At 31.0% G+C, this 27961-nt stretch overlaps 1 pseudogene; it reads left to right on the forward strand.

The window, feature by feature from the left end:
* The first annotated feature begins 559 nt into the window (after positions 1 to 559).
* Positions 560 to 25706, forward strand: LOC124368182 (annotated as a pseudogene).
* Positions 25707 to 27961: the final 2255 nt, after the last annotated feature.

A 27961-nucleotide genomic window follows, 5' to 3' on the forward strand; every position in this document is an offset into this window, starting at 1 on the left:
AACTTCCATAGCTTGCTCGTCGCCGGCTAAACTGGAACGAGGTCTCTTAGACATTGCGATATGTTGATACCTGAACGTAACTAATCTGAAAAAAAACATGATCTACGGTTTTAATTTGTTCTCCTAAAAGATATATTAATTGACTATCTCTCCCTATTTACACGTACATCTCCTGGCGGTTGGTTACTTCTTTGTTTTTTTTCTGGTCTATTAATGTTAGTTTGGTTTTTTCTATGATTTTAACTTTTTTACCGAGAACTGTAAGCATGGAAGAACAGGGTTTAAGGGCTTCTTTTTCATCATCTTCATAAGAATCAAACAAGAACAATCCTTTTTTCGAAACTATTTGCTAATATAGACCACTTGAATTACAATGTTTTAGATCTTTCGTTTTAGTTATTTAAATTTTTATGAGATGGGTACCCTCTTCACCAGGAGATGAAAACCTATACCTTTTTTATTTTTTAGACAATGGAATTGTTGGCTTAACACTATTGGTCCCTTCTTTTTTAGCAAAGATTGTTTTCTAAATAAGTCATCAAAATCAGTTTCATAGTCTATGTCCACACGAAATGAAGAAGAGTCCGATGAGGACGAGGAACCTGGAGAAGAAGAAGAAGACGAGGAGATTGAGGCTGATCTAGATTCTTTAAGTTTTTTAACTGGTTTTCTACTTTGTTTAGATTTTTGTCTTTTGTTACTTTTCTCTGATTCTTCTTCTTTCTTAGACGATCCTGATAGACTAAAATTTATGTATTATATTATAATAATCACAATTTATATAGAGTATCTTTTCACCTTTAATTATTTTTTATTAATGGGTGGTTTAAAATAAGACATTTATTACATCATATGTTTTGATTTCCGCATTTAGTAGAGGGAGCTTTTTTGACTTCCAAGTCGACATCGTTATTGTGAATGTTTGTAAAGAATGCGTTCTTTAGTAGAATTAATTCAAACACTAACGTCATTGCTTCAAAGTTGTTTTTTAGAGTTTCATTTGTTCGAAGCCCAATCAACGCCTACTCCCAAGTGTCCAACGAATTTAAAACAATGGTATACAGGTTTTGAATTATTATTAATAAAGAAACAAAACGAACCATCATTAACAAATTTTGAGTGTGTTGTTTTTTCTCCTTTCAGCAACAGCCTCCGATCTTAAGGATTCGTTATCGGAGTCCAACAGTAGATTGAAGTTGGTTAATTTGCTCCATTTTCTGTATTAAAATAAAATAAAGGAAATTAGCTATTTTGTATGAAAGGCTTTTGAAAAATATCTAAAAAAAAGAAATCTACTGTAATCCACTAGACCCGAACCCACTTGACCCTCTTACAGCCTTTTAGAGGCCGGAAATCTCACAAAGATCTGGATGTAATATTACCTCACAAATACGAACTCTGTGCTACCCTATCCCCTTTCTTTACACAAAAATCTTCATTTGAATGATTGAATAAGAGAGCACATACATTTCCTGTGAAATCCCTGTCAGCTACACCGGCTCCAACATCTATAAAATGATGAAGTGCCAAAACTGACCTGGGAGTTATCCTACCATAAAAATCTTTTGGGAATTGAAGGGCTATGCCTGTTTTGATTAGTTCTTTAGCAAACTTTGGAACTGTGTAATCATAAGCACTTCTCAGGTCGAATCCTGCAGCTGACGGTGTACTTCGTTGTTGAGGAAAAGAGTTTTCACTTAGACAAACGTATGCCAATTTTAACTGCTCCACTCAAAATATTAAGAATAAAAATCAATGTACGATCGAACCACTACTAAAAATATACGTTGAAATATAAACTGTACAAAATAAGTAACAGAAAAATCTTGTTTTAACATTATAACAGAGTACTTACTTTTTTCAAGTAATGAAAACACCTGTCTACTGTGGAAAGAGGAATGGTGGGAAGAAGAATGTGTGCTGGGAAGAAAATGAAGCACTCTAGGAAAGTTGAAGCCAAATAGTTCTGTAAAAAAAAGTGAATTAGCTAACCTAATACTGAAACTGTGATAAAGCATAGTTGAAAGAATGATAATTTTTATCAAAATTTACGGCTATTTGAAACACAACAAACTAAAAACAATTTATACTTAGTGAATCAGAGAACTTACGTTAACGCCGCAAGCTTTCCATTCTCTGATCCACTACGCTATGTAAAAACTTTAAAATTATTAGAAAGTGCAATAGAAAACTTGTGTTAACACCACAAGTTCTCCATTTTCTATTACATTATGTTTAAGGCTAATTCAAAAAGTGTAATAGAAAACTTGTGTTTCCATTTCCCATAACATTAAATTAATCCTAATATCCGTTTCCCATCACACTTAACTAATTCAAAAATGTGATAGGAAATTTGTGTTAACACCGCAAGGTTTCCATTTTCTATCACACTGTTTAAGACACTAAAGTAAAGAGTACTTACAAGTCAAGTGATGAGTACGACTTGATGATCTGCTCTATAAAGTCGAACACTATATATACCCATCTAGAACTATCGTTTGAGGTTAAAGGCAAACACGAGTTGATAGAAAGTTGCAGTTATCATCATACTAAAGGTCTAAGGTGAGCACGTGCCGACAAAATGTAGTAAACAAGGGTAATTAAGTAGAATATCTCTTTAACTGCAATTATTAGGGTTGCTACAAGAGACTTCCGACTTTTGAATACAACTGATTGAGTTCGTTGAGCTAAAGACTTGTGATCTATAAAATTTTGAATCACCGTACGTCCAAATTGACGATGAAACATAAGCGCACTGATATTTATTACGGTACATTATCTCATATGGTGTTTGGTACCTATCTCTCAAAACTCTTAAATCAAGTTCAGGTTGGTCTATTGCTGCACTATTTTCTGGTAGAGATATTTTATACTTAAAACGTTTCTTTAAGCTTTATTCGTTTTATACCTCAGCTAGTACATCAATTATCAAACACTCACACTTACAACACTACACCAAATACACAATCATTCATTTTGTGTTTTTCTGTGAATAATTGACTACATTCATATTATTATCTTTCATTCCCTCTAAAACTCCGAAAATATAATCTTTTGTAACTGAAAAATCTCTTTGTCAAATATTTCAGCCTTACTTTATGTTTTCAAAATAATATTTTTACCGTCAGACAAGAATTTGATTTCTATTTCAAATAAGTAGAATAATTTCTGACCAGATTAAGCAGTTCTATTTCTTTCCAGTTTTCAGAAAATATAGTTTTCATGTAATAACACAGCGTAAATTCAGCCGGAGATAAAAACTCCATGCTAGGAATAAATGTAAAGAGTAGTGGCGCGAGGCAATCTCAGATAAAACATATTTATATGTTGACAACAAGTATTTTCTTCATTTGAATAGTCGTATGTTAAGTTGTCTTCAAATGTTAAGCTGTCGGCGAAGGAAGGTATTTCCTTTTCAAAAGATGACGTCTCGTCCTGAATAAATAAAGACATTTCGTTTTCATCAAATTCACTACTTGTATCATGTGTGATATTGAAATAATTCAAGTTTAACAACGATTGATGAGATTTTTGCTGCGAATAATACAGATTGATTTTTATTTTGTTCGGTATTGCGTGAGCTATATGTGTACTTCAATTTATCCAGTGTTGAGATTGGAAATTATGTTGACTATAAACTATACTTAAAACAGGGAAGGTGAGCACACACAACATTACTGGTGTCATAGTGATACAAAGCACTGCTCCGTAATTACTCTAAAAGAGTTGATAAGGAAATGTAAACAATAGTGGCCCGTGCCAATCTCAGATTAGACTTAACCCTTTTTAATTGGGGGGCAAGGTTTTCTGACGTATGCCGATAAGACTATCTGGCTTAGGAATGCGGAAGAGGTCAGAGGTTGTCTGCGATAAGCATGTCTAAACATTCCGTTACTTTTTCTTGTATTTTTATATTCTTGAGCGATGGCAAATGTTCAAATTGTATTGTTATATTCACAATACTTCCATGTTTAAATCAACCCAACATTACAAAAACTAACCAAAATAATTTATAAACAATGTAGCGAACACAACTAGGAGTATTTTTACCATAGTAAAAAACTATGCTATTACCAACAGTTCAATCCCGCACACGGTTGTCCAGTTAAATTTGTGTGTCTGAGGGAAATCGAATTAAGCTCAGCTCCCTGAATGTCTGTTTCTGGAACGTTTCCAGCAAATTGCACTTAGTGTCACTGTCATGATTTATACTGCACGAACTTTCCGCGGTCTCGGCAAGAACACGCAAATAAAAAAATACTGTGATGATGTCTTTTTTTTCACACTCCAGACAAGTAAGTCTTGTACCTTCTGTTCACGAGTTTCTTAATTTAAAGAGGAATATGAAAGATTAATCACTAAACCAGTTTATACTAAAACAACACTTTTCCAATATTATGTATTTTATAATGTGACCTTTTGAAACTAAATGTTTCGTCGTCAGCTGATTCTACAGATAAATATTTACATTATTTTCAATTCTTAAAAAAACCCCACTCTAAACATAAAACTACAATATAGGACAAAATTACATAAAAATATTGCTGACTTTAATGTTACACTACAACTTATTGAAAATATACAAGAACTAGCATAGAAAAGAATACCTAGAAAAGATAAAAACTTAAAGGCCACATCGAGATACAAAACAAAAATATATTTTAATAAAATAAAATAAAACACTTTCTAGAATCAAACACACAAATCTTTTTAAATTTACACATATAGAAGTTACTCAAACAAGGGAAAAATTTAATATTATAAAACCCTAAAGACAGAATTTGTAATGAAGATTAATCAGGAATTTATTAAATAAGTTTCGATGAATGTGTCAATTGTAAATCTGAAAAACAAATATAACAATAAAAAACACAATTCCAAGAGAACTTATCAATACAAAAAATACGGAACAGATTACAAATCTGATTTAGCCAAGCACTGGATTGAATCTGGTTACACAACATTACATACCTATCTAAAATGAATAACATAAGTTATAAAAACCATTGGAATTTAAATGTTTAAACACTACACATAAATTTGCATAAAGCAAAACTTTTAACAAACGAATAAGGAATTACTGATAATTAAATTTTTATTTCTTCTTAAAAATTTATTTAAAAACTAAACTGTAGTCATATCTCATTTTATGTAAGTCTGAAATATTTAAAACAATTTGTGTTTGAATATTTACACCGTATAGTGTCTTTTTATATTAATAGTAATATATAAAAATAGAAACTATTAGTTTATAAAGGCCTAATTCTGAAAATAAATTACATGGGGAAAATTTTACTTTAGTATCTCATACTTTAAAATGTTTTTCAAATTATCAAGGTTCTTCTAAGTTTCAATCAGTGGTAAAATTACTTAAGGACTTCTTGGAACATAACATACTTAACGTGAAGGAAACAAGATTCTTCCGAACATTTTTGATGGTCCAGTGGTAAAATACTATCATTAACACTACATTTCGAGATCTTCAATCTGATCTCGTCTCCAGTCAAATATTAATGTAATAAATAACTGCAATCTAAGTTAAATAAATAAAAAACTACCAAAGCGTTGAGAAATGCATAAATCATCCAAATTGTGTGTGTATTTCATGCACACTAATGCGATAATATGGACTTAACAAAACAAAAAACTAATAATTAAAACTAAACCACAGAATAAAGGTTAAAGATGTTGGTATGCACTCAACAGCCAATCAAATATAAATGACCAGAGGCCAATAATAAATGGCGATCATCACAGCAGAAGCAAGATAGTGCAAAAGAGGATGGAAGGAACTATGACTTTTTTGTTATTGGTTTATTCTAAATGAAGTTTTTAAGCAAAACACATTTAATCCATATTATAAAATTTCCTTTCATTTGTAACCCATACTATTTGTTGTTTTCCTAACATTTATGAGGAACAGATAATTTTAATAACAATAAGAAATTAAAAAGCATCTTGCTAGGGAATTCTTAGATGTTTTTCTTTTCTCTTTTGACTAAGTGGCCTAGATTATTGATAAGGATAATCTTGCTAGCTTTAATGAAATTTTTATCGAGGCATTTTAATGGGAACATGTAACTGTTATTCTGATTATAATATGAAATATTTTATATTGAAACAGAAATATTACTTTTAAACTGAAATTTTAAAATAATTTTGATCTTACAAAAATTAATTATAAACAAGTGATAAAAGTTCCAGTTGATGTGTATTGATGTGGTAAGACTTCACAAAACACTTCGAATATTCTTTAAAAAATACCATTTGAATACCATCTTTAAATAACATTGAATTTAGATAAATTTGTATATCAGAATCTAAGGATTCAAGTGGAAAAAAATTTGGCGAATGTTAAGTCCATATGGTTGTTTTGATCTTAATATAAGTTGGTGTGCCAATTCATTATTCAATTTACATTTAAATCGTTTCGAGAGCTATTTTCACAAGATAGAATTTTGCCTACAGATTTTAGTTTATAACAGACCTCAAATCTTTTGTTTTGGTGAATAGCGTGTAAGGTTTTTTTCGTCTTTGTGATTGATAGAAAAACGGTGACCGGTCATTCTTACCCGCAAACAATTTGAGCTTTTCCCAATGTAGTACTTGGGACAAAACCTACAAGTTAGTTGGTAAATTGAATTGTTGGAGGTACAGTCCAATTTACCAGCTATTAGATAAGTTTTGTTAGTGACGCTACTTTGGAATTGATCGGTCTTGTCCATAATTTTGCAAATACCACAACGTGGTTTATTACATGGTTCACAGGCAAACGATATATTTTTAGAATTTTTTCCAACATGAATTTTGGGCCTTACAAGCATATTCTTCAAATTTTTACGTCTCTTAAATACTATTATAGGTGGCTTATACAATAATTTTTTCAGTTAAGGGCGATTTTATTAAAATTTCATAGCCAATTTTCATAACTCTATTGAATTTGTGCAAACCAGGAGAAATTTTTTTTAGGAATTTAGGATAATTTTGGAAGTGATTTGGAATATTTTTTACCTTTTTAGGTTGTCTGAGCTGCCGGTACAAAAGTTTTTTAAGGTATCCCCTGTTAGAAAGAGCTTTAGAAAGTTTACTTTTAGTAAATTTTGAAATCCGAAGCCTCTATATATATATATATATATATATATATATATATATATATAAAGTATTGCGTAATTGTTCAATGACAAAGAGCACGAGTGTGGACAGTATTTACACAAAACTTTCTGTAATATCATCGTTACATTTTCGATACATCATATTATAGAGCAAATATGAATTGTATACTTTTGAAAATCTTGTATTAATACATTTTATTTTCTTTCAGATAATAACTATGATAGCTTGACTCATACTTAGTTAGGTAACGTTTTAATATTAATCCATTGTATTTATTGTATATTTAATGTAAATATTATGTATTACTAAATTGCTTTAGAATGGGCTGGTATGTTCTAAATTTAAATATACGTGTTATTTCTGTTTGTATGATTATTGATATTTCATTACTAACTGACGAAGTTTAACTGATGAATTGAAATTTTAACTTATTTTATTCAATTAATATACTTTATTCCTTACAGCTTACATTTGTGAGGTTCCAATAGTTAAAAGGTGATGGGCTTATCTTATCTCCTCCATAGTTGTATTATTATGAGCCTATTGAATTCTTAAGAGACTGAATTATAAATGAAAATTTTTCCGGTATTATAGGAATGTTTTGCTTTATCCACATGTTATTTAACAGCCGAGATTAAACTTTTACAAACGGTTAGCAAATGAAATATTTAGTACTGTCATGATATTATTGCTACTGTTATTAATATTATGTATTGTCATATTTAATATTATTGCCAATCCAAGTTTAGTTTAGATGATAGAAACTGTGTAAATGTCGCTTTAATTTGAATATGTGTTATGCAGTAAAATACGTTTTTAGTGTCTATGGAGCATTTGTTCTACCATAATAATTATTAGAACAGTCATAAAAAATAGCCCTGAAAAAATTTGTTGAAAAATATATAAAATCGAAAAATATTTAATTTACTCATAACACATTTTAATTATTTGTAATCTAATAAGTTCCTTTTAGATGCAGTAAACTCGCCAACTTGAAATTTTCAATTTAACTTTTTACCCATAAACCTATATTTCAAGCATTTTATCTTTATATTGTTGTAATATTTCTGAGATTCAAAATATCAAAATTTCCTTATATCTTTGGTCTCTACGTGTTATTTCCAACTAGAGCAAAAAGGACAACGTAGGCGTTATAATTGACACTTGTGTATACGTTATTATATGTGCCATCATATTTCTTTCATGAGTACTAACTATACGAAAAAAGCCTGAAATTTCCTTAACTTTTGTTACAATGTACTAGTATTATTATTGGAATCAAAGGATCTTGTGTCATCAGACCCATTATGTTAGTCAGTGTGCACTCTAAATCAGAAAAGAGCAGTTCGTGGTAAGTTTTTATTATTATTTATTTTTATTATTTCGTGGTAAGTTAATAAATATTAATTAATATTAATATCGTGGTATAAATATTAACAAAAATTAATATTTATTGCGTTCAGTGACTAAGAAATAATCTCCGCCACTAATACTTTATAAATGTTGAGAAATATTGGCCTTTACTGAGTAAATATTGTTCCTTCGATAGCTAGTTGTTTTTATTAAGCGACTTTTTCAAAAATATTTTTTTTTACTACTATGCTAAAGTTTTACAGGAATGCTAAAGTCTGGTTAAAAAAAAAATAATTGAAGTTTTTTTACTATTTGTTTTATTTTGACACGTTTAGGAGAGAGGAGTAAATCCTATTCAAAGATAAGGGTTGATTAACTTAGTTAATTTTTATACAATATGTTAGGCACACGTTATGATAAGCCATATTGACATAAAATTGAAATTGATTGAATGTTTGGCTGAGAGTTGCTGAATAATTTATCCAAGATCTTTCTCAATCGTCATTTCTAGTGCCATTTATGACATTCAGTGCGGCCGGCCCCAGATGCTGACGGCGGACTTGCTCGCATAGTATGGACGTCCTTAAATGGGGCCGCCTTTCCGCTCTACATACAAAACCTTAGTGTGATTCAGGCATTCGTTGTAGACTGATGATTGTGTGCCGCATTTTAGTATATGACCAACGCTTTATTGTGATCAGTTTAGTTCATTTTTACCTGTTACGGTTCTTTTTCAATAGGAGCCCGTTGTAATCTTTAAGTGTTCAGTGTGTTCTTTCTGTGTATATCAACTGTGTAATTCATTATCAACATTATTTGTGTGTTTTTTTATAAAAATGGATCCTGCAATGCCAGTTACCTCTAGTCAGACTAACTTTCACTCCAGCAATGAACAAAACTACGACAGTGATGGTTCTGTGGATAACATACAAAGAGTTGTTGACGACTCTTCCTCAGACAATTCATATGCTTGTTCTGAAAGTGACGACCAGGCTACTGTTATTGAGGTTCCTACTTGGAGTATTACAACAATAGGAATGAGGCCTATTGAATTCGTCAGAACCGAATCTTTGTTAGTATCAGTCCCAATAGATTTGTTGGTTCCCCAATAGATTTTTTCACACTCCTACTTGACGATGTTTTCCTAGAAAATACTTGCAAATTTACAAATGCTTATGCATTCAATTGTTTTTACAGTAAACCAACCTTGACACCGAAATCAAGAGTAAATGCGTGGAAAGACATCACTATACCCGAGCTGAAGACATTTTTAGGCGTTTTATTGCACACAGGCACAATGAAAATGAATCGAATCCAAGACTATTGGAAAACAGATTATTTATTCAATTTCAAGTGTTTTAGTAATTTTATGTCGAGGGACCGGTTTTTGTCCATATGCGTTGTTTGCATTTTTGCAAAACAAACGACATTGCTCTTTACCCCGGTACTGCAAACTCCATAGAAATAATTCAGTTCGTTGTAGGTCACTTCAACGACAAAATGATTAAATGTTTACTACCTTCAAAAAGAGTTATCTCACGATGAAGCTATGATACTGTGGAGAGGAAGATTACACTTCCTTCAGTACATCAAATGCAAAAGGCATAAGTTTGGTGTCAAATTGTACACTTTGACAGAGCATCAGGGATTTATTCTTAGATTCCTCATGTACACGGGCAAATCAGATACTAGCGTAGATGGTGTTTTTGCCGCAGCAAATGTGTTAGGCTATTGCAATCAGACTTGTGTAAAATAAACGTGAGGACTAAACGGCCGTGGACCTAACCCACAAGCAACAAATGTAAAGAATCTATAAAATTGTACCGCAAACCCGACTGCTTCATCCAAAAATCTTCTACAAAAATATATTAAAATTTTATTCATTGTATTCATTTTTATTGTTAATGTTTTTGATGCCCAAACTCTCTTTAAAGATTATCAAAGTACAAAACCCATTTTAAGACGTATGCCTTACCATCTTACATAACTTTTCTATAAGTTATTTTGTAATTTCGAAAACATTGATTATTAGTCAGCGGCCATTTATAGTTATTCTGTTAATTTCTAAATAGAAGTTTAGTTCATTCCTCGAAATCATAACAGATTCGCTTTCTTATATTGTAGTTGGAATCATGTATTTCGAAAATAGACAGTATTAACATATAATATATCACAAGACGTACCTGCTAATTTAAACTGAACAGGAAGGACTATGTTGAAATTACTTATTCTTGTGATACTCTGTAATACGTGCAAAATCAATACTGGAAGTTATTTTCTCATTCGATAAGATTATTCTACATGAAATTTTATACTCAAGTTTTACTAAGTTTCTACAACGCCAATTGAAATAGGGGATGATACGAAATTAGGAAATACATAACGAAGATTAATGGACTGTGAAGGAGGAGAGATGACGGAGGCTGTCGTGGAAACAGCGTTTAAGGATCACTCGATACACAATCGTTGTTAACCGTGCCACAGTTAACTTACTCAATATCCTTACAACACGCATGAGCTGTCACGTAGGAATACGATTATGAGACTCTTCTTCTTCTTCTACTTTAATTTAATATTAGCATATAAATAAAGAAATATAATATAGAACTAACAAATTAGAAAACCATTTGTAATAAAGTTTTGGTTTTGAATAGAATGACAGCCTAGACGACAATTTGGTCAAAGAACCTTATATAAAATTTAAATGTTCGTATCCCTTTTAATCAAAGTATTGATAATATGTTTTAATATCTGTAAATACCAAACAAAGGAACCATTTTATTCTGATATTAAGGATATAAATATATAGAAGTTACAATATTTCTTTTCAGTTATATAATAAGTTTTAGCTAAACACACCAATTAATTATAAACTCAATCAAATCAGCTTGTTTAAACTTATTTTTCTTAAACACTAGTTTCAATATTACCGTTTAAATTGAACGCAGAAGTAATTAGACATTGGATTGAAATCCGAGGTAGATGATCGGAACTGGCGGACTGCCAGACAATTAAGCTCTCTGTGGCTAGCTGTAAAGATTAGCCTAACTTTAATTCCTGTAATAAGCGGATCTTGATATCGCAAATAGAATTGGTTTCCAATTATCGAATAATTAGTAACCGATTAATCATGTTTTAAATAGCTTGGTTACCGAAGCACGGAATACTTCTTAAGCTTCTCACAAATTGTATTTAACATTATATGAAATTATCTCCGAGATATTTCGTATGGTAATATTATTATAGTGTGTACTGACCAACATACCAAATCTTAATTATGATATCAAGACGAGTTGGAAAAATGCATGTGTAAAATGCCGTAACATTTCTCAAATATTAGTTTGACTTCTAAACTGTAACCCCGAGCGTTTTTTACTGAAGGATTTGTACACTTTTCCACTCATAAGTGTGACTTTTTTACATATACGTTGTATATTGTGTTATTCACCTGCCTAGTTTCAAATTTTTGTAATGATACTATAACTTTGATACAATACAACAAAATATATTAAAATCTCGTTTTTTTAACTAGTCAAAGGCGAAACGATGCAAAGATTCATTTTGAGCTTCTCCGTCGTCTATTTTCCTTAAATCTCTTTAGACGCACATGTCTCCTGGGATTATTTCTGAGACAGTGTCAGATACCAGATGCGGCAATAAAAGGAAAGTCAACTAATGATAAATTTAACAACTAATATTATGATTAAGTTGAACTAGATAATATTATAAATAATTTTTTATGTGAGCAATATAACGTAATTTTGAAGCATTTTGCTACAAATTAATTAGAGAGATTTAAATTGACTAGTTATACAGAAACTTATAAAAAACTTTAAAGGAAGCGAGAAGTAATTCAGTTGCTGAGGCCAAAGGTTTAAGAAATGTAAAGAGTAAACAAAATAATCTATTTGTTGATATCAATGAATGATCGTATAACAAAATCTAATTCTTGATGCAAAATCTCATAAAAGAATTATGGCAAGAAACAAAATCTACTTTAAAGACGAGCCAAAATGTTTAAACTTGTAAAACTAGTAATACAACCCACGTTTAAGGACAAATTGTTACAAAAATAGTGATATTACGTAGATACTGAAGCCTTTGAAGCAAGGACCAAGCCTTTAACCAAAAAATCATAGTCAAAAGAATATTTTTACAAGTACTTATTTTACGCATTACTAATTGAGGTATCAAATAAAATATTTTTTTATATGTATGAATTCTTGAGAATTTAATATTTTGTCAATCCTTACTCATTGCCACTAATAAACCTATTTTAAACGTAAATGTTATGCTTAGGTTTTACTATAGGTTATGTAAATCTAATATACATTTCGAAATCTATCTCGAGGAATCAGGATCTTAGGGTATAGACCGGAAGACTATTTGTGATGTCCTTAGTTCCTTATACAATTAATATTCTTGAGAAGGCTGAATTGAAAATTGTACTAAATTTTAGTTATTTTATAAATAAAAGTCCAATATTTAATTCTGGTAATATCCCAGAGCATCATGCAAATAAATAAAAATTAAACAAGGTTAAAATATGAAAGGTTTTCCATCTAGAGATCTTAAATTTAAGCAGTACTTGTTTTGGGAATATTTTTCAATTTAAATAATTATATTTAGGGTGAAGTAAGGGTATATACAAGTGGTTTCATTTACTCCATTTTCGTTTGGGCAAATATGTATTGTTTAATTAAATTTTACATGTAATCATATTGATATATTAAGAATGAAATATAAAATAAGTGTTTATATTAAATCATTTGTTTCTGGTTTTTTAGAGTGGTTATAGTTTTATCGAAAAGCGGTAATGTTTACTATAATATTTACATACACAATATTTGGAGATTGCAAAATTTGAGTAGTTTCTGAAACGTGTGTTTAGTCAGATATCACAAGGTCAAATATAATTTGTAATTGTAAAAATATTGAATTTCACATTAAACTATTTATTTTAAATTTTAGTTATATAATGTGTGGGAATTATATATATATATATATATATATATATATATATATATATATATATAAATATATATATCCTGTTATTAAACATAATAAACCAATAATCGATTACTTACATACTATTGCAGCGTGCTATAATTCTACAATTGGTAAACATATTTGTTAAATACTCGTTTCTTTTTGCTAAGTTTGTAAACAGTATTTAATTCTTATTTGGCCTATTTTAAGAATTGCTTAGAGGTAACAAATGTCTCTTAAACTTGCAATATAAAATTTCTGAAAGAAAGTAAATCAATTTACGAAGTTTACCGGTATGATGCCGGTAAAGTTTGATAATTACAACTGTACAACACTTTTATTGGGGTAAATGCAAATTTACGACATTTTACAAAGTGACAATAAAATCAAGATGCGTAAGGTAGGATGTGAAGCACGCCTTCTGTTAATATCTAATGAGGTGTTAGGTCAGGCTATATGTTACTTTAAACCTAAGGTTTTAGCTGAAATGGGGCGAAAGGAAACGAACTATTAAATAAATCAGTATTAAGCAGTAATCAGTAATTGGAATCATAATTTATTTTACAACGATCTGAAACTATGCATAATTAAAGAAGAGGCCGGTACTTAGTACCTTGTAAAATATTGAGAGCAAAAAATAATCAATTAACATAATACGTCACTAATGTTATCTCTTTTCACAAAAAGCAGTATATTATTAAAAAGCCAGTTGATTCCTGTATGAAGTAGTTTGTTTTATACATAAATTTGATTATATTGGATCTGTCTCAGTAGTCTTAAAAAATTCCAAAAGAACATAAAATGCGTAAATTTACGTTTTACGTACGTTATCGTATAAACGTTGTTCCATTTTACGATTAATTTCTCTAGATCATACTTCTTATTGGTGTTACATGCAATTACGTTCAACAGCCCTTTACATACTGTGCTGACATTGAAAATATTCATGCTTTACGTACTTACAAAATAGCATTAATCTTAATTAAATAATACTTGCAGGTATTCTAATAACTATTTGAAAGTAGAAACAAAGGGGGCAGGAAGAGGAAGTGGCTGGCACGATGGCAGACAACTGATATTTAAAAAGATAGCGAACAGCTGCGACGAGCCTCTGTCAATGTAGTTTGGAGGGTTGCCAACCTAGAACGTTAAAATACTCAACACGCTTGTAGTTGTCAACGTATCGCCAAGTCAAGTGTAGAATGTTATATGATATACTTTTCCTCGCCTCATTACATTGGATATCGTAAAACTTTTTATAGCTTATTTAAAATGAAGAATTATGTGTGATAAATATATTTTAATAAGGCTTCTTACAGTTATTCACTCAATTTATTTTTATATCGATGAAAGCTTTAACAGAAATAACCGGATTATATTCAATATGCGATATTGTTTTAATTTTTAAGTGACATTATCGCTTTCTGAAAACAAAACGTTTGTGATGTGTCTTAAATTGTTTTTCACATTCTTAAACTAAATATTTGAAGCTTGCATTGCTTTTGTTAACTGTGTATTAAACTTTGAGAGCGACACGTTGAGCGCTTGAAGAAGAAATTGTCCTGCAGAGTGAATATTTATATAAACCATTTTTCAGTCCTTTATCATTTTAAAAACTTAATCTGCAGATATCGTAATAGGCTATATAATTTTTTCATAAAAGAGCTCACAATATGGGAAAATAAAAACAATATTAAATTTGAAAAACAAATTTCTTAACTATGCTCCGTTGCTAAAAAATAACTTTGCTTGACATAATATGCACTCTATCAAAGCTAGCAATTTTGGTTCTTGCTATAAAAGTCCAGCCTTAAAAGCGCTAGGTTCGGCCCTGAAGGAACGATCAAACACGGCGCCACGCCGCGCTACGGCGGGAAGCAGTGTAATGGGGTGATTTGTCTGGGGTCGTTGTGAGCCACTTAGCAGCTATTGGCACGTCTTTGTACGGGAAATATTGCTTGTAACTGGCTGTGAAATTGGATCCCTTACAAGTATTCTTGCTTTTAAAATTTCCCGTCATAAGAAACTAATAAAATTTTTACGATTTTACACCGGAAGCTAAGCCGAAATTAAGGATCTAAAAGTCAATCCTTATGAAGGGATTGCAAGAAATAAAGCTAGCTCAAAGCTGGGCCAATAGAAGTAATTCTAGCTAGCCCAATAGTTAGATATATAACACTATTATAGCCTTATCTAGAACTTGGCTGATTAAAACAGATCCATAAAATATTAATGGTAGGTAGAACATTATAAACTCATTTGTGCTATTGAGAAGATACATAAAATGCTTTCGTACAGGAAATTGAAATACAACAAATTTATTTTTGTTACTTTTAATCTTGGTACCGTATGGAATAATGTTTCAATATAAACCTTTGTTACCTTGATATAGGAGACGACTTAAATGCCTAGTTTTCACATTTATTTAGATATCGGCTGCTGAATACCGGTTATAATTTTCTGGTAGTTGTTACTTGATTTGGATTAAGTCACATTTTTGGACGCTATCTTTAACTTGCTATTTGAAATTCCCCCCACATAAAATTTCTTCAGATATCATATCCGGCCTTGATTTCAAAAATGAATTGCGGCATCGTGTTTAATACAAAAAATGAAATTGTGTATTACGACACTATCTTTACTTTAAACTATATATATATATATATATATATATATATATTATATATATATATATATATATATATATATATATTTATTATGTTATTATATATATATATATATATATATATATAGATTGTTATATTGTATAATATAACACTCTAAGTCTGTTGACTAAAAATTATATAACTATGTCAAAGATCATTTGGGGGTGATACAATTTTTTTGGACACATTTTCATCCAATACGGTGTTAGTCTTGCCTTCCTTTTAACATGCCCAGATATCAAGTGTGCAGAACCCGTAAACAGTCCTGGCGCTCCTCCAAAACAACTTACTCGCTACGCTGATGATGCCTGCTAAATATTCTTTGTCAGACAAGACTCGACCTTATGATATTTGTTCGTGGTATGACAATCAACACAGTGTTTAGTGTTATATTAGAAAATATTAGGAGAATATTACTATAACAACTAACTTAGTTTGCTTGTATACAAAAATTGCAAATACTAAATAATACACTTAACAATTTTCTACATGTTCTATAATATAACCATATTTAGCTCAATGATTTGGAACTATAAATAGACTAGTAATCTAGGTAGAGTAGTTTTCATCATCAAAATAAGTCTTAAACTTTAGTTATTTGGATATTAAACGGTCCAATAATAAATCAATAATATAAGCTACATGTAACTTTATAAATATATATTCTATATATATATATATATATATATATATATATATATATATATATATATATATATATATATAGTTTTCCTCAAGGGAAAGACCAAACGTTGTTTAGTGTTCTGGGATTCTTGTTTAAGAAGACAAACCTTCACACGATGTCCAGTTTTCTTCCGATGGAATACTAAGCATTCTTCTACATCTCTGTCATATAAATATGACTTAATGTACTTACGTGAGACCTACGTGTACGGCCTATCTTAGCAAAAGTGAGTGAACAAAAAGCAATCTATATATTTTGAGATATAAGGTTTTATCTTTACAATTTGAACTTTTGTAAATAAATCTGTGGCTTCAACTTATTTATATTTAGGTGAGTCAATAGTGAATTGTTTTGTGGAAACTAATTAATAGGAAAGTGAAATTATAACAAATTAATGTATTGGCACTTGATTGATCCTACCCATCCAGGTATAAAATATTTACAAGAAGGGGGATATAGGGAAGCGGGCGTTCCTCACTAAAATCTACGATCGGCAGAGCCTTCTTGAAGTTGTGTAGTTGCCCCATCATCTATTTCAAAACTTGATAGAAAGGCCCTTTTACTTGAACTTGGTAGAAGGATTGCTCGTAGTCTGGTGATTTGTTGTAAAAAAGTCAAAGGATCGTCCCTCTAACTTTCTAACCATCCGTCCATCCTTTTTTGAGATAACTGATGAAAGATAGGTTGAAAAGACTAAACTTTGTACATAGGTTTGGCGTAAAAAAACCAAAGAACCATACATCGCACGTCTTTAGAAAAATACTAGAGATGTGATTACTTGGTCCAAGAAACGGCTATATTAGTTTTTTAGTAAAAAAGTAGAAAGAAAGACCGTCCGTACGCCTGTAAAACTGTCTGTTTCTTTGTGTGCTAACTTCTCTCATTATAAATCTGATGATCTGTCGGGTTCTTTAATACCAATTGAAATTAAAAATGTCAAATACGATATTTATTTTTAAAATGTGTGTTTTGTAATGAAATTTTATTTACGGAACTTTTGTATTTTATTGGATAATTTACACAGTGCAATTTGAGTTATAAATGTTTAGTAAAGCTCTTACTCGGCCACGCCAACAGACTGCCCAACGCCCCCTCCAGACAGACATATTTGTAAATAGCATCTTAAGAGTGATTGATGCTGCAACCAAATACTCAGCAGTCTAGCAGTCGAACATTTAAACTCCTTGCTTTAGAGCTTTGCAGTGGTAAATAAAACACTCGCCACTCTTTCTTACTGCGAGCTTAGTTAACTGAGCCATGGCACTGTTTGGATTTCGTAACTACTAATGTACTTGGTCTACAGTAAAATCTATTACTCAGAAATGTTTATACAGCAAGCAAAAATACTCAACTATTATTTAATAATCTTCACAAAATCACAAAATTATATACTACACATATTATTTAAACTGTGATTTTTAAGATTATATTATATAGTTGGTCCTTAAACCAAATCCCACTATTTAAAATTAATTTTTCTGTATAAACAAAGATAAAATCCAAAGTAACCAAAGAAACCCGTCACATGTACTGGAAAATCTTGATGCTTATCAAAATTGATTCTTAAATTTCATTCGGAATAATCTTAGATTTATAATATACTTAAATATTACTTGCGTGTTCCAATATTTAGTACCAAACTTTCGTGTACATTTTCATTATATACTAATTCATCGCCAAACTATATGTTAGGTATTTTGACAACCGCTTCAGTTATAATAGTAGCTTAAATCATTTGTTTTAAATAAAAGCCGAAAAAAGCATGACACTCGTCAAACAAATCTTTGACCTTAACACACACCTTGCTTGATCTTGTGCTCATTTTCTGTTCTCATCGCCTCCTTTACGTGGCATATTTATGACATGATTTATATACACTTTTGGCGAGATAACTTGAACGAGGTATGTCCTTTATAACTTCTGGATTACGATTAGAAATAACAAATATTCGTATGTATAAAAACTACTTAGTATTTTCGATTTTAATTTATAACGGGCATTTAATAATATCCTTTTAAAATAGTAGTAATAAACATTACTTTATAATTACACTGTAAATTAGTATAAACTTTTACAGCAGAGTTTTCAGAACTCTTATCTGATGATTTAGGAATTTGTCTTTATTGTTACAATAATCTCACAGTTCACTGTTGTATGACTTTTTAACTATTTATACTCATTTTTAATTACAAATATTTTTAAATGTTCTTAATTCTTAACTCAATCAATTAAATGGTAAATTCTTGCGTACCACTTAAGATACAAAAGTTAATAATAAGAGATAACCTTGGGTAAATTATTCATTCGTTAACTATGCATGTTAATTTATAAAGCCCCTTTTTTTAAAGGCTTGTTTCTCAAGCCTATGGGTTTTATCGCATGGAGAAACCGTTAAAATATGGGCGGTTATAATATTATAGCCCATAACAGTTTTAAACTTAAGTGTGAATTCTTACGCAGCCAATATCCTAATTAGATTTACAAAAATCTTTTAAATAAAAACCGCTGAAAATGTTTAATTATTTTTTTTAAACTTTCAACAAAATTAACCCAGAACCTTTCATTTAAAGAAAATCGGTCTTAACTCAAAACTCATATTCATATCTTAGACATGATTTAAGGAATTTTTTAAGAATGATTTGAATCGTGTAATTAGAAATCTCAGATTAATTTTCATTCCATATTTTATTCCCCTTCAATACCAAAGAGGGGATTAAAAGTAGGGATTAATAAACTAGAGAATATTATTGACTGGGATTATACTTACATTTCTTGTATAACTCAATTATCAGTAAAAGTTAAGTTATTTTTCACATGCGATGTTGATACTAACATACACTCTTCTATATGTTTGGTGAAATGAAAACAGGATTGGCAATTCAGAGGCCTTATAATCAGTCTAAATTGAGGCAACTCACACAACAAAGCAGTTCATAACTTCACCGATACACAATTTGTGCTCAGGGCAAGTTGGTAAGTTGGGAGTCGGCCAAGAGACAACTTAGGTCAGACGCTGGATGTTAAAGTTCTACCACAGTTTAGTCAATGCTACTTCGTTGTTGTACACAACAGTTCAGGCTTTACATCGCATCCTTCGAGTCGGTTCATTCCACTGTGGTATGTGGGTGTCAAAATATTCAAGTACACTATAACTTAGTTCAGGTAAATGTGAAGAAAAAATCAGGAATACACAGTTCTTATTCCTTAAAATATAGCATGTCATTAATTCATTGCTTTTTATTACTAATAAAACGTCAACATTGCAAAGTAGAAATACGGTGTGGTGTAACAAATGTTTGCTGAGGTTCCATACAATATTATATTTATATACAATACAACACTGCATTTCTATACAATACAACATTGCACCACTGCATGCCGCTCACTTCAGTAGGCAGCAGATGTTACTATACTTCAATTTGTACACTAACGTTACGGATGTTACTTTATTCTGTCAATAAATTTCCTTCTTATATTTTATAAATGAACAGCTTTCGATGATAGTTATTATTTTTAGATATATAATTATCAAACGTGTAGACACTCAATTAATTGTTTCTTAAACACTTTGAGTATGTACCTTTAATATCTTTTTAGTACATTACGCTTAAATATTATATAATATTGCCTTAATTACTTATAGTCTTTTAATTCTTATATAGGTTAAATGTTTTATGTTGAAATATTTTAGTCAAATGTTTAAACAGTTTAACTCTCAGTTATATGTTTCTCCACGCGATATCTTAAGAATGAACTGACTTGTAGACTTCAAATTGTGCATGAAGGTGCATTCTTATAGAAGAAAAAATAACAATTTTTATTGTAATACATATAACTCAATGTGATATAGCTGAGTGTTATTAAACATGTTATGGTTGACCATGACGGTAACAAAAAATTGCCAAATATTTGAGAACGATGAGAAATAAAGCAAATGTAACAGTGGCAAGATCTCTCGAGATCCATCTTTAGCCTTTAAACTTTGATTTAAGTTTCATTTATACATAGAAATGTATACTGTGATGGTGCATAACCATCCATAGAATCCATACACATAGTGCCATTCAAGCATATCACTCAATAGACTGACATAATTTCATTTTGTCGTCAGGACAGATAATTTTCTGTATAATTCTTTTCTGTATATCCACATTCAATATGAAGAATTAAATTAGGTATAAACTTCAATTCTGATCTAACATGGACGAAGCATTTCACGCAAGACGTGGTGTATCATAATCCTAATTTGTCTATTATACCGTGCACACAAACTATTAATTTCCAATTGCATTGCTGTAAATATGCCTCGTAAGAGATAAAAATAAATATTTAACGTTTGTGGTTTGGATGTTTAGACTTAAATACTCATAACAAAGTTGAATATTGTACAGCAGACACACTCTTTTTTGCCTCTACGCCAAAATAAACAAGAGTTGTGCGCACGGTATATGTTGCGGTTATACTAATAAATTCATACCCAAGCGCAATCTATGTACACGAACAAAATAAATTTGTTAATAACCAAATGCATCTATGATAACCAACTGTAAACGCCAGCTACAGGTTACTAAAAACGTTATATCATACATCAGGCATAACATATTCTAAGCAATTCAGAGATTTCATTAAAAAAAAAGTAAAGTAAAGCATGTCTTATTTTACCAGGCGAAGTTAGGGCTAAGAAGCCCTCTCTAACACTTAAAATTTTACCCGTATATTCAATGAAATTCAATTCGAATTTTCTTTCTTGCATTAGACAATATTTTAAAATTGTATTGCATGCTTCTAACTTATTCCAATAACAGTATTATATAAATTGAAGTTTAAAACATAAATTTATTAGCAATGTTACAGAAATTAAAACCATTTCTTTTGCTTCAACACAAAAATGTTACTCGTTTTTGCAAAAGAGTTAACAAAATAGTTTTATTGTTCCCAGTGGTTTATCAAGACCTCATCAAGGGAATAAAACGCATTCAACTCTCATTACCAGTTCTTTGATGCACTCCGGGTCTGTTGATTACTTTAACATCAACCTGTGATGGGATTTTATCATAAGCCATCGTTCTGAAAGACTGAATCCTCAGGTTGTCCCTTCCCCTCGTATTATATCCGTGGACGTCACTACCCTGTGTCAAATTCCATTTATATCTACAATACAGGGCCACCTCCAGGATATAGAGGCAGGGCAAAGTCAGTCCCAAACTCCTGAAGGCATCTCTACACGACTCTCAGCTAGATCTCTAATTCTGACACAATTCTTTCCCTCATATCGTAGTGTTGTTCCTACGGTAGGAAGGTTTGATGCAATTGAATTTGAGATTAGCTCCAGTTCACCTTATATCTATTGCATCGTCTGGTATCTGATGTGTGTGTTTGATGAGACAATGAGAATACCACTTCACCTATTAGGTGTCTCTGATGTCAAAAAGATTCGGATGTTTCGTTTTGAGCTTCTTCGTCGTCAACTTCTTTAGATCTCTTCAGACAAACAAGGCTTCAGATTCCAGGGGTCAAGTCGTAGACATTGTCAGATATCAGACGCTGCAATAAAAGGAAGCTGAACTGGAGCTAAACTCAAAATTCAGTAGTATTGTTAGTACAATAACTTATAGTATGATATTTACTATCTAAATGATACTATCATATTTAGCCCAATTTAAATTATTCTAATATTTGCGGAACATACTGTTTTCCAGGAAAAAGTTTACGTTATTCCTACTAATCACACTACTTAATTTTAAACTTTTTTATGATATCCTCTTTTTCAATATTGATTTTAAAATATCGTTTACAAAAATGATTTCCCCGCATTTATATTACCAACAATAATGCAGGTATTAAATCCTTATATTATATTTAAATAGCTTTGAAAGTTTTTTGACAGTCAATGGCCGTATGGTATGATACACCGGACTTTTGCTGTCAGTTAAGGCAGTTTAAAATCCTGAATGTACTAACTTTCCCAGTATCATTATTCTTATACTCTATCGATTTTCCTCCTAAGTCCTATTTGGTAAGATCCACGCACAGGCCAGTGGCCCATGGGAAGGTGGAATGAGGGATAAAAGATAATTTTAATTACTTGTGTAAATTCATATAATAAAAAAATTTAATACCTAATTAATTATAAGAAAATTTAAATTTAAATCAATATACAAATAAATCGTTAAGTAAAAATAATGTAAATTATAACAATTACATCAAAATAAGGCAGCAATTTGTTATTTTTTAGTTTCAGTTCTACTGAAATGTTAATTAGTCAAAACTACTCGTATATTTGTGCTGAACATTTTAATTAAACAGGTATGATTATTCGATGATAGTAATGTAAGATACTTCCAATACATCCAGTCTAGGCGCTGAAGGTACATTTGCATTGTATAAGCATACAACCTGGCATTTCTTACAATCGTTAGAGGAGTATTCCTTATGATATAATTCAAGTGTCAGCTAAGCTACTTTTGGTGGAGTTCAAAACGTGTTTGTATTGACTGTGTTAAGAATACAAGATAACTTTGTATACAAATCTTTTCTTTATTTCGTATACTTAATCCGACAGCCCGAAACATAGGTAAAATTTATATAACCGTCAAACAACTACAAAAAGTGACTCTTATAGCATTATATAAGGCTCTTTATAGCATTTTATTAAATTTTGTATTATGCCAATTTGAACTCCACTGAAGCAAGGGAGGCTGAAGAAAGGTTAATAACTTATAAAAAATTCTTTTATCTCTAAAAAAACACAGGTTGTGTACTTTTTAAAAGCAGGAGTGCTCTTGGATTAATAGTTTTTTACACAGATTCGTAAGTTATAACAGTTTTATTACTAAAGTAACAACTACATCTGATTTTATAAAGAAATTACCATAACACTACAGTTTTAACTGTCGCAATAAAAAGCTAAAAATCTTAAGTATGTAAAAGAATAAATACATGATACAGTAGATCATGTGTTACTACAATAACATGTCTAATAGAGCAGTACCAGCTGGTTTGAGCCCTTGTCAATGCTATCTGGAGCGTTGCCAACATTATAAGGTTAAAACACTCTGCCATCCGATATTTAAGAGCTCAATTCTACCAACTGTTCTATCATACTAGAAAGAAAGCTTTATTTAAGTGAATCTCTGATCAATTTAGCACACTAATAACGAAATATTTCAAGTCCTCGATCGTTTAAATTGTTTTTAAAGGCATCCTATATCAAAATATAAGTAGTCAAATCTTCTTTTGCATAATTATTATTAAAAATCGTTAGAAGGGAGTATATACAATGCGCATTTCTTGCCTAAAAGTCTTACAATTAGTTGATTTTGACACGAATCTTAAACATTTACCAATGACCACAACCTTTTAATATAATTTTCCATAATGTTATAACAGTCTAATTTCGTGTGTGTTACAATGCCAATCTTATGTGTAATTGAATAAATCTGCAACAATCACATATTGCAATATATAGGCAGAAGCCCCGTAAATCTTTAAAATAACACAGTTTATTTTTTTTAAACTTTTAAAGAAGATAGAATTATGTTTTTAACTAGGATAAATTATGTAGAATACACGTGACATAATGGCTAGCAAAATATGGATATGAATCGGAAAATATAGTAATAGACCTGTAATAATTATGTGATAATTAAAATACTAGTACTTTTATTAATAAATTCACTCTGTTACAGGAGGTTCTCTGCGTGATGAAAAACCAATGAAGAAGACACTGAGCCTCTACAGACTACTTATGAATAAAACAATCAAATAAATATCAATAGACATTTGTGGGAGATAAAATATAGTTGGAATTTGGTGTAAAATATAACTTTAGAATAAAAAGTAAAGTAAAAAAAATAAAGTAAAAAAAAGTAAAGAATGTCTTATTTTACCAGGCGAAGTTAGGGCTAAGAAGCCCTCTCTAACACTTAAACTGGGGACCAACGGCTTAAAGGTGACTTCCGAACCACCACCAATGGCCGGGCAAGCGTGCCGCTTGCAAGGACAGGATCGCTCAGTGGTCACCTGTCCAAGCAGCAGCCACGCTCGGCGTTGCTTGATCTGGTTATCTTGCGATAACCGCCGTGTACCCACTACACTGCGCCATTGGCAAATACGCTTATCTAATGTTGCCAAGTATTTATTAATACAGGCATATTGTAAATTTAGAAAGGTAAACTATAAAATGTTGGGGAATAAATGCAGTATCATTAAAATTAATAAATTATTTTGTGCTGTTAAGACAATGTATCTATAAGGTTCTGTTTTAAATTGAAGGCTTAAAATATGATCTTGTGATCTACGTGGTTCTGCGGTTCAGTAATAGTGCAGACGGTCACCAATATGCAATATGTACATCGTTAATCTAGCTAATCGCCGACGAGTGCTTCCTCATCGGCATACCCTTCCTGATCGCCACCATGAGCCTTTAACTCTAGGCCTTCGGTAACATCATGTGCAAAATCTACATGATCGCGACTAGAATTTAACCAGTTTACAAGCAGCATTTTCCTGAACATCATCATGTCTACGGACCGTTATGTCGCCTTGTGCCATCCCATCTCAGCGCCAAAGATCAATCAGGACCCCTTTGATTTCTAAAGTCGTCTCCATCACCGCATGGACTGCCAGTGGCTTCTTCATGATACTTGTCTTCATGTACTCCAACATTGAGAACAACAGCTTCAACATTATCTGGCCAGAGACGGAACAATTGAGTGGTAACACTGCATTCACTCTGTACTCCTTCGTTTTGAAGTTCGCCATCCCGATGATGCTGATATTATGCTTTTACGATCTGTTGATAATAAAACCAGAGCTTTTGGCCTAAAAAATAAATCTAAAGAGAAGAAAAGTCCCACAGGAAAGTGAGAAAACTTGTTATAACAGTGATTACAGTGTAACAAAAAGAACAATAAAAACAAGATTTAAAGAGCATTTATAGCACACAAAATATGGAGGAGTTGAAAAATCTGCTGTAGCCAAGCACTGCATCTAATCAGGACACAAAACATTAATTAAAATTCAAAAATTCATAAAAGAAGTAACAACACTAATGAACTTGAAGTGCTTGGGAAACACTACATAAAAATAAATAAAGAAAACTCATAAACAATGAAGAGAGCCCAATTGAAAATTCCAGTCTTCTTTCTTGCCAATTTATTCAAAAATTACACTGCAGCCATATCTAATGGTCATACTGGCTGAAATAGTTCCAACATCTTTGGATTCACATTTTTACACCATATGGTATTTTAATTGTAATAAAAATTACATAAATATATATTTGTGAAGTCGCCTAAAGGAGGAAAAATTCGGTTTTGAAAGGCCTCGCACGAAAAATAAATAAATTGGAAATGATATGTATTATTTACACTTATAATACTTAATATTTATAAGTTTTTCCAATTCCTCCAAGAGACTTCAAGAAAGGAGAGGTTAGTGTTTAATGTTGCAGTAATTTTATATATTTAAACACATATTATTTGAGGGGGTATATGTATCTCAGATATAGCTACTCTGAATTACTTAAAACATAAAAACAGAAAAAAAGAGAACAATCTTATTTTACATAAAAAGATAAAAAGCATTTAAAAGGAAAAACCGTGAACAATTTGAAAAAAGGGCACTGTAAAATCTTACATATAACGAAATGAAGATATGAATGCTCACTTTAACTCCGTTTCAACTCCCCCTTAATGCAACGTCTGGAATCTGAAACCTTGAAAGGCTTGATTGTTGGAATCTAGAGCTTTTTCGTTTAAAAAAAAACCTCAACGTGGAAGAAGCTCAAAACTAAAGAATTACGTCTTTATGACATCAGAGACGCCTAGATTACATAATAAAAAATATATTGTAATCCAAGTGAATTAACACTGCATTAAGAAGAATGGGATCTGGAGATAAATACAACATTAAGATGAAATGAAATTCATACCACCATTCCTACATTATGTGCAGAAATCTCAATTGTTCCAGATTTAAAGACACTTACGAACAAGTTGGTTTCTATGATTTCATTAATATATAGAAATGCTCCTACAAATGAAGTCCCTAAAAAAATACTAGTTAAAATTTTCGCTGAAACTCTAAAAATGTTAACTATGAATATTGATGTAATATATAAGTAAACCATGCCTACATAAGTATCTTAATTAAGCAGAGCCCAACCATGCATTCCTGATGAGTTTACGACTTGGATGTTAGGATTAATGGACAATGGCATAAAACAGTAAACACTTTACCTAAATCTTTGGAGCAATTAATTCAAATACTATGGATTGTAGGAAAATATTCTAATCATTACATACATATTTATACAAACTGTTCCACTCCCAAATTTAGCAATCCCAAAATATTGATTAAAATGTTTTTATACTATAGCTAATATACCTTGGGAAATTGGGACATCTATTCATCAAATGGAAATTGTCACAGGAGTGTTTGAAATGTAACTTTAAAATAATCTACCATGGTGTCATTTTTTAGACTTGAAATTGCTTGCACAGCCACGGCAACTGTAAGTCAAATATAATTTAAAGTTCCCGTTGCTTATTCTGATGAGTTTTTCATGTAGATACGATTCTGTTTTGTAGCCAAAATGGTCCATCGGTTTATTTAAGGTTGATATAAAGGTCATAAGGTCTTTGATTTGGACCATTTGTCCTTTTGGTCGAAGGAGCAACACTATTTTGTTTGGAGCAAAAAGGTCAAAGAGTAGTACGTCGTGTTGTGTCCTTATGTTACGTTCATCGTATTCTTCTTGATATTATTGCATTGTTTTATTTTACAATTGAATAAATTTGAGCACATATTGTATTATTTGTATTAACGTACTCCAATCATATTACAAAAAATAGGCTCAGAGTAATATTTTTTGTAAATTAGTACTAAATACTCCATGATTATTGTGTAAGCACCGGCTATTTTAAGCTCTACGATACATGTAAAAATTTTAAACCGCCCATCTGAGTGACTACTATTTATAAAACTCATGTCGACTTACAAATTGGTACATAGCTATCGACTAATTCAAGGAAGAAACCTATTTATTTTAAGTTTGAAGGATCTAAATGCAATATTATCGTCACTTTTACTATCGGGGGAAGAAATTAATTGGTAAAACAGTAAAACAAGGGTCAATAAATAAAATAGGATT

The sequence above is a fragment of the Homalodisca vitripennis genome, chromosome 8, assembly GCF_021130785.1.
Source record: "Homalodisca vitripennis isolate AUS2020 chromosome 8, UT_GWSS_2.1, whole genome shotgun sequence".
NCBI lineage: Eukaryota > Metazoa > Arthropoda > Insecta > Hemiptera > Cicadellidae > Homalodisca > Homalodisca vitripennis.